Consider the following 9,950-nt stretch of genomic DNA (forward strand, 5'->3'; position numbering starts at 1 on the left):
GTCTGTTCGGATCAAAACAAATAGAAACATACGCCAACATAGGGAGCTGTTCGGATCAAAACGAATAGAAACATATGCCAACATAGGGAGCGGCTATCCTACGCGGTACAATTTGGTTTGCGGGTCTGTTCGGATCAAAACGAATAGAAACATACGCCAACATAGGGAGCTGTTCGGATCAAAACGAATAGAAACATACGCCAACATAGGGAGCTGTTCGGATCAAAACGAATAGAAACATACGCCAACATAGGGAGCAACTAGCCGACAGCCGACTGAAATTTGAAAAAGGTCAGTCAATTTTCCTTCTGTCTCAACTGTTTGATCAAGATCCAACAGACGTCGTTCGTCTTCAACTTCTTGCCTTTTCTTCCTCTCGTGCACGCGCCGATCCAGCCTAGCCTTGACCGCCGGCCCTCGCCCCCCGCGACCGCCTCGCCGCCCCACCCTTCCCTAAATTACCCCCCACCGCCCGTCTTCCGCCGCCCTGGCCATCCCTCTAGGGCCCCCCGACACCGAGCTTCTTCTCGGGCCACTGCCCCACCACCGCCGGCTACCACCGCCCCCACCCTGAACCCTAAAATAGATGATGGGGTGATGACGGCGAGCCCATTCCTTCTCTCCAGTGAGGCCCTTCCTTCTCCTTCCATGATTCGAAAATCGACTGACCCAAACTCGAAAAGTCAGTCGGCTGAAATCTAGATAAACTAGCCAACATATACTTAAATTGCGTTTCTTTGGTGTCCGTCCAAACACATTTTCAGCTTAAATTTGTGTCAGGTTTGCGTCCACGAGTCCGCTAGGTGTTCACCTTGGGACCGTGCTTTGACCATCCAATGTGTTCGGATATGGGTTTGAAACGATGAGCGTTCGAATGTGGAACGTGTTAACGTGGGAAGGCTTGACAAAAGGGAAAAAAGTGGAGCGGGGAACCACCTTTCTTTTATAGAAATTTTTGGATTTTGAAAACAACCATAGCTTCTTTTAGATATAACACATATATATATAGGAGAGAAAATTGCATCCGGAATCGTGTCTATTTTATACTGTTTTTGACGGGAACCCGAAATTGTATCTATTTTAAGGTATGCAATACTTATAACACATTTAGATATGTGCTTTAGCAAAACTGTATTTTATATTTTGACGGGAATCCGAAATCGTGTCTGAACGGATCTGATTCTCTTCAAACTTGGTATCCAAACAATCCGTCTATAAATAAAGGAGATAACCTGACGTGCTGTACACCATAGAACAGAATAGGCTGCGGGGATTTGTGGAAGCGAAAAATAAATCCACAACCACGCATAGAGGCTTGCGCGGATTCGGGGAAGCAAACTCTGGAAGGAGAGAGGGGAGATCCATCGAGGCAGCATGGGAAAAAGAGCGAGCTCGAAAGCGGGGAAAAAGGCCGCCGTCGCCGGCGCCGGCGCCAATGACAGAAAAGAGCGGCGCGATGAGACAGAGGCGCAGAAGGTAGAGCGGCTGCAGGCAACTCTGGCGTTTGTGAAGGCGGCGCACGCGGACGCCATGCTTTACCTTGACATGGAGGAGGAGTACCGGAGGGCGGGCAGGCTCCACACCTACGACCAGGACAATGAGTGGAAGAAGCGTTTGGCCAGGGCCGCCAAACTCTACCCGCCTCCCAAGCACATCATGGAAGAGATCAGTGAATATACCAAGTACCTCGAGGAAGACGAGGACGACTTCAGGATAGGCCTTTGTCAATTGATCGAGGTGAAATCAGATTTTGAGAAATCTTTTTAGTGAACGACGCTCCGCGGGGTGTGGTGTTCGTCCTTGTTCTGGCATCGTGGTTCGTATTTGTCGTGCGGTTGTTTTTTAACGCGTGGTTGTATGTATGGTACACTCCTGTCGTATTTGCGCTGTTTATTACCCCTCTGTTTTCAAATAGATAACTCAACTTTGTACTAACTTTAATACAAAGTTGAGTCATCTATTTTGAGACGGAGGTAGTAGGTTCGTATTTGTCGGATCTTTACGTCGGTTGGTTTCCTCTTTAATATTGTTATATGTTATTTACAGTTTACAATATAGTAGAAGTATTAGAGAAGATTCTTTCATGTATTTATGATTTTTATCTCCTAATTAGATGTGCTTCAAATGATTTTTCCAATCTCTGTTTACTATGTTTACTAGTAAGCTTGCAACGACTCACGTCTCACTTAATGCAAATATATACACTGAATAAGCCATTCGTTCTATATTCTGAAGTTATATGTACACTAATATTGTCTCCAGAATTTTTTTAATATCTTCTTTATTTGTGTAAAACAAATAGCAGTAAAAATTCTAATCCATTACAAAGATAAATCTCACATAATGAAATGGGTTTACATGGCGTATGAGAATAATTTCGAATTGAACCAGAAGCACGACAATTGTTTTAGCATGAAAGGAAAATTTAACTATTGCTCTCATCCTGAGAATAAATACTCTCCATCTCTTGTGAGGTTACATTACAAAGGGGCAGCGGCATACTCATGACTCATGACACGGGCTGAAACTTTCTAATAATCCAAAACAAAAACAAGACAATCATTTATTTGTCTGCAGATAACAAAGCTGGTGACATTTCCGTTATGCTCGGCAACATGTATCTCTCTGCATCTGCTGTATCCATCCTTCTTCAAGGACTTCCGGTCAACAAATAATGTATTCTCTGCATCAAAGATGGTTGTTGCCTAATTAGGAATTTGTTCCTTGTGCTCTTCAGTTGTTCTTAGCCTTCTTGGCATATTGCCGTTGTTTCAGCAGACCTAGAACCATCTTCTACAAGGAGGGGACAATGCCATTAAATTAGAGAAAATCAGAAATTTTGCAATGCATCAACTTCATTGCGATATAAACACCAATTTTTAGGCACACCCGATGTTGAAGAAACATACCGTGCCTAACTTGAGAAATCACAATAATTGAACCACTAAAAAAATCATTTAAGATAGGATGGCATGAGCAGTGCCACCGTAACCGCTATTATCTTTCTCTAATGAATTAAGGAAAGCTAACAAGTTCATCTACTAAGGGACATTATCCTGCAAAATAGTAAGATGTAGCATGGCATTTTGTGGTACAAAAGTAACAGTATAGAGCAGAGTTGTTGATAGGTATCTTCATGGGGGAACTCATAAGCAACACTCGAAATAGTGCTTGAGCTGTTGCAGATGTTTTAAAGCTGACTATTGATGATAATCAACTATAACTGCTACCGAAACAATGTGTGATATACGCTCAATGTCCCGTGTAATGGCAGAGAGATCGGAATTAAATAGAAAGCATATATTAAGAGCTGAGCTAAGGCCTAGAGCAAGGGAATAATTGAAAAGGAATGAGAACATACTTAAAAAAGAAATCACCAGTTGATGGTAGCTGGCAGACCCGAAATTGCAATTTGATCAAAATCTCATGAAACATGAGGCTTAATATTGCACAGTGTATAGCTGGTGGGTAACAGTTTCTGGTCTAGCAGGCTTATAATATTATAAATGACACAAAATTTGTTCGACATAACTCTTAGCATGAGCTCATTGGCAACTCCCCTTAAGCTAGGACAAAATAATGGGTGAAATTAAAATTAAAGATTGGAAGCAGTCTTCAACGCCTTCAACATGTTGAGGCCCTACACATCCTACAAAAATGGGAGATGCAAAACCAAAAAAATATTGCTATTTTTCAGAAAATATTTAGTTAGGATATGAAACATCCATGAAAAATTTAAACCAGTAAACCAAACATGGAAGTGGAAAGAGAAACTTAAATGAGAAGTGACTATAATGCTTGTACAAATCCATTCATACGATGCCTATTCAGGAGTCAGGACAGAAGTGGATTGGGTATATCTAGTGTGAAATGTTGTGTATCTAATACTCCCTCTGTCCCATAATATAAGAGCGTTTTTGACACTTAGTGTCAAAAACGCTCTTATATTATGGGACGAAGGGAGTAGATAATAAAATCATCACTTCCTTAGCCATAAACCAAATAAATCATAGAACATATCGGAATTATCACCATGAACTAGCACATGATTGATAAGTGGCCATATCAAGATCACACCCATTAACCCCCAGAATCAATCATGACCAGTAGCGACTTAGTACAGCAGCCCAGTGGACGATTATATCAAACAATTTGATCCAAGTAAACTAAGAATCTAACACCGCTGAGGCGTGAAGATGGGAGATGGGCGGTGAAAGAGGAGGAAAAGAAGGAGGTTATCACTAATATTTTGCGCAGCTGTTCAGGTCGGAGGGCATAACACATCATGAGGAGGTGCTGAATTCAGTGGAGAGCAGGGTAACGAGGGAGATGAACTCGGGCCTAATGGCAGAGTTTAGTGCTGAAGAGGTCAAGGCGGCCCTGAGGGACATTGGGGATTTAAAGGCGCCAGGGGAGGATGGCATGCCAGCCATTTTTTACAAGCACTACTGGGCGGATGTTGGTGACAAAATCACACAGGAAGTGCTAGCCTTTTTAAATGGGGGGCCCATGCCAACTGACTGGAACAACACGTCCATCACACTGATCCCCAAGGTGAAGAATCCGGAGTGCATCAAGAATCTGAGACCAATAAGCCTTTGTAATGTGGTCTATAAGATCATATCAAAGATTCTCTCAAAGAGGTTGAAAGTCATATTGCCTGAAATCATATCTCCGACACAGAGTGCCTTTGTGCCGGGTAGGCTCCTAACTGACAATGTACTGCTAGCGTATTAGGTCATCCATTATATGCGCAACAAAAGAAGTGGGAAGGAGGCCTATGCTGCGGTGAAGTTGGATATGAGCAAGGCATATGACCGGGTTGAATGGCATTTCTTGGAAGCTATGATGGTTAAAATGGGTTTCCACCGGAGGTTTGTGGAGCTGATTATGAAGTGTGTGAGGACAGTAAAGTATCGCATCAAGATTAATGGTGATCTCACCGAGGAAGTGTTACCTGAGAGGGGGCTGAGACAGGGGGACCCGCTGTCCCCTTACCTCTTTTTGTTGTGCGCGGAAGCCTTTTCGTGTCTATTAACCAAAGCCGAGCAAAACAACTCGATCCAGGGGATTAAGGTGTGCCCGAATGCCCCTAGCATTTCCCATCTGCTGTTTGCCGATGATTCCCTCATCCTTTCAAGGCAAATAAAGAGAGTGCGGAGCAGATCCAACGTATTCTGCAGGTTTATGAGGCAAGCTCGGGCCAGACCATAAACAAAGACAAATCTGCGGCGTTTTTTAGTGCTAATGTGCAGGCAAAGGATAAGAAGGATGTGACGGGCATTCTGGGGATTGAGAAGGAGGCACTGAATGAAAGATACCTGGGCATGCCAATTCATGTGGGCAAATCAAGAACCAAGACTTTTAGGCACATAGTTGAGAGGATTCTCCAAAGGATTAGTGGATGGCAGGAGAAGCTGCTCTCTCGGATGGGGAAAGAACTCCTGATTAAGGCAGTGGTGCAGGCGATACCCACGTTTACTATGTCATGTTTTGACCTGACGAAGACCATCTGTGAGGAAATTAGCACCTTGGTGTGTAAATACTGGTGGAGCCAGCGGGATAAATCCAATAAGATTCATTGGCTGAGTTGGGAGAAGATGATAATGCCAAAGAGCGAGGGGGGCCTGGGGTTCTGCGACATCCACAGTTTCAATATGGCTATGCTCGCGAGACAAGGATGGAGAATGATGCAAAGGCCAGAGTCTTTATGCGCACGGGTCTTGGGCGCTAAATATTTCCCCGATGGGAATCTGCTGAGTGTGGAGGAATCGAACAATATGTCCTACACCTGGAGGAGTATCTTGCAAGGAATAAAAATCCTGAAGAAGGGGCTCATTTGGCGAGTGGGGGATGGACAGTCAATCAATATGTGGAAGGACCCATGGATACCTAGGGGAACAACTAGGCGGCCGTCTACACCAAACGGCACAAACATTATGTCAAAGGTCGGAGAGCTTATTAACCCGGCGACTGGGTCATGGGATGAAGAACTGGTTCGGGCCACTTTCAATGAAGAAGATACCTCCTGGATACCGGCAATCCCCACAAATTGTGAGCTGGAAGATCTGCCGGCCTGGCACTTTGAAAGAAGGGGCAAGTTCTCTGTTAAATCTGCATATTGGGTGCATATGCATGATAAAAACATGGAGGGGCTGAGAGGTGTGGCTTCGGGGGCGAAGGAAGCGAAAAAAGTGTCCCCTTGGAAGAAGATCTGGCAAATGACGGTCCCAGGAAAAATAAAGCATTTTATGTGGAGGTTGGCTCATAACTCGATGGCTGTTTGCTTGAACCTGCGAAGAAGAGGACTTGATATGTCCATGCGGTGCCCTGTCTGTCAAGCTAATGGGGAGGACGGAGGCCATCTGCTCTTCAAATGCAAACAAGTTAAGGAGATCTGGAGGCTGTGCGGGCTGGAGGAGGAGAGGCTGCTACTTATGGATCAGAACACAATGTTAACAATGATGGATAAATTGACAACTCTTGCTGGGGAGAAGCAAGCCTGTATTGCTACTCTTATGTGGAACTGGTGGTGTGAGCGCAATAACCGCAGAGAAGGAGGGAAAGGAAGACGAAGCGAAGAGCTTGCATGGATTATTGAGCATCAGACAAATGAGTTTCGAGACATCCAACTGGAACCAACGAAGCATGGGCTGAAGCCACAGCAGCGATGGAAACCACCACCAGCTGAGTGGATTAAAATTAACATTGATTCAAACAAAACGACAGCAATGGAGGCTGGGGGGCTCTGTTCAGGGATCATGTGGGTGAGGCGATGGCATGTGCTGCTGGCTTCCTGCCAAATCTGCTGAACCCGCTACATTCTGAGATGCTAGCTGCTAAAGCTGCTCTTCACTTGGTGTCAGATATGGGAATGGGCAGAGTCTACTTGGAAACGGATGCTCTGCTGCTGAAGGAAGCTTTGGATGATACTAGTGTTGATCTCTCTTGCCTAGGTGTTGTAGCTGACCACTTAAAAGCTTTCATCATGTATAATTTCATTGAGTGTAAGATTGTGCACTGCTCTAGGACCTGTAATCAAGTAGCGCACACCCTTGCGACGAAGGTCTCGCTGATGGCTGGGGTGCCAAACAGTGTAACTGATGGGTCTGACCCATGTGTGTCAGCTCTAATGGCGAGCGATTTGGCTTCGCTCACTGTTTAATGCAAATTGCATTGAATCTCAAAAAAAAGAACCTAACACCGCTGCAGCTGCGGCTCGTTTCCTGAGCTAGGTACTTCATCCATCTCGCCCCAGATTTCCCAGTATGATTTTTCCTGCGTTGGAATCGGCCCCGCTGCGCAATCTGGCCGTGGTGGCCAACGACTCGCGGATCGTTTTCAGGGGGGAGAGGGGTTCCCCCTGTTATTGCCGCGATTCAGGCAATGGAGATTCTGGACGGGAAGTTGCTGTAGATGCGGCTCGGCTCTCTCAAGCCTCGGCGACTACAACACAATCCGTGGGTCCTGGGCCCACGGACACCCCACCCCGTGGTCGTACTCGCTCCCGCACCTTTGTGGTACGCCGAGCCCACAATGCCTCCCTTGTTTTAAGGTTAGGAACCCCAGAACCCGGTTTTTTAATGCGGACGCTCTTTTGGAACATCCGCGGCTTCGGCCAAATCAGCCGTCGCTGGAAACTGTTGGAATTTGGCTAGTAAGTCATTGGCCCAAAGCCCAACTAAAATTCTGAAATTCTCTTGGCCTATTCATGCACACATGTTAGTGGAGTGAGTGAGACTAGGGTTTTGTTCCACCATAGAAGTTGAGAGAGACTTGCACCTCTTTATAAGGTGAGCTCTTCTACCATTTGTATGAGCATGAGAAGAGGAGACCTACACGCCACGACACGCCTCGTCCTAATGCGCCGCGCCGCGGGTTGCGGGTTGAGCCAAGGACAGAGCTATGCCGTTTCCGATTCTTTTGGGTCGTGACGACTCGGACGTGGGGTTTACTCCCACGACCTACCCGGCCCGCACTATATAGTCAGGTAGACGTCTACCCTAGCCGCTGCCGCTTCGTATGGTTTCACACCATCGTCCCAGATCATTGCGCCGTCAAGCAAGTCTTCTCCATTCCTCCTTTCGGCGTGCACCGGGAGAAGGGACAGCCGGCCTCCGGAACCCCGCCTCTCGTGATCCTATACGGGAGAGGGGCGATCAGATTTTTGGGGAGCGCACTCGCGCGACTGCTGGCAGCGACGACTTCTTCCCCGACCTCGACAACCTCATCCTCGATGACATGGGCGACAACGTCAATGCCGGCCGTGCTGTTCCCGCTGCACCTTATGTGATTCTATCCTTCTTGTTCGAGATTGTGGTAGAATTCATGTTTCTAGTATGTGCCCTAGATGTGATTTGTTCATCTACTATGCTAGTTCGCATGATTAGTTTAATCTCTGCAATTGGTGTCATGATTTATTTTTTGTTTATTTGGATTGAATCTCGTAGTAATTTGCTCATATTTCCAACAATCCAAAAACATGACTATAGGCAATTTACTCTGAGTGGTTTTGCTGCGCATCTGAAGCCACCTGCCTTTAAGGGGGTGCAATATAAGAGGTGCCGCATGAGAGCAGTCTACTAGTTTTAGACCATGGGCTACTATGACGCCACTAAGGGCAAACCTGAGGGCGATCTTAATACAGCACAGCTGGAAGCTTTTGAGAAGATCGATACTCTCTTTAAAGGCGCTCTTCTGAGTGTTCTTGATGATCCCATTGTGGATTCGTATATGTCGTTTGACAACAGCAAGGACATGTGGGCTGCGCTCGAGGCCAAGTTTGGTGCCTTGGACGCCGGCAACGAGTTGTATGTCATGGAGCAATTCTATGACTACAAGATGACTGATGAGCGCTCTGTTGTACAGTAGGCTCATGAGATACAATCACTCGCAAATGAACTTGAGTACTTCAAGTGTGTGTTACCGGCGGCATCATTACCAAGCTTCCAAGGAATAATTTTACTACTTCTCTGAAACACAAGAGACATGAGTTTTCTGTTGCGGATCTCATTGGTACTCTTGATGTTGAAGAGAAGGCGAGAGCAAAGGACACCCATGCTCGAGTTGCTGAGGGAACTTCTAGTGCCCACATGGTACAGAAGAAGAACTTCCAGCCCAACAAGTTCAAAAACAACAAGAACAAAACTCAGGGCAAAGGCAAGTTTGATACAAAGAACAAGCCATCACATTCTACCAACTTCAAGAAGAATTCTCATAAGAAGGGAAAGGGACTTTGCCATGTCTGCAGTGATCCCAATCACTAGGCTCTGAAGTGTCCTAACCGCTTGGAGGAGCGTGAACATGAGATGAGCGGCAAGTCCGCTAATGTTGTCATCGATGATATTGATATGAAGGAATCTGGGTATGGTATTCTTCCTACCATCCTTTCAGTATTTCAACCTCCTGATTGGTTAATTGATACCGGTGCCAATACATGTTTGTGCTGACGCCTCCATGTTTTCTTCATACCAGGTCACAGGGACTTCTCCCGTGCTGATGGGAAACGGGTCACATGCCATCGTTCGAGGTGTTGGTACGGTCGATCTGAAGTTTACTTCGGGGAAGACCGTGCGTCTGACGAATATTCATCATGTGGCGTCCATCAATAAAATCTCGTTAGCGGTTCCCGTTTATGTCGAGATGGTTTTAAGTTGGTTTTCAAATCCAATAAAGTTGTAATTTCTAAGTATAGACAATTTGTTGGAAAAGGCTATGAGAGCGGAGGCTTGTTCCGCCTGTCTTTGTCAGATATTTGCACTAAAGTTATTAATAATGTTTGCCACAATAATGAGTCTGATATTTGGCATTCACGACTTTGTCACATAACTTCGGTTGCATGACGTGGCTAGCCAATATGAATTCAATTCCGAAAATCTCTACCGTCAAAGGCTCCAAGTGCCAAGTATGTGTGCAAGCTAAGCAACCCCGCAAGTCCCATAAGACTGCAG

The sequence above is a fragment of the Triticum dicoccoides genome, chromosome 3B, assembly GCF_002162155.2.
Source record: "Triticum dicoccoides isolate Atlit2015 ecotype Zavitan chromosome 3B, WEW_v2.0, whole genome shotgun sequence".
Taxonomy (NCBI): Eukaryota; Viridiplantae; Streptophyta; class Magnoliopsida; order Poales; family Poaceae; genus Triticum; species Triticum dicoccoides.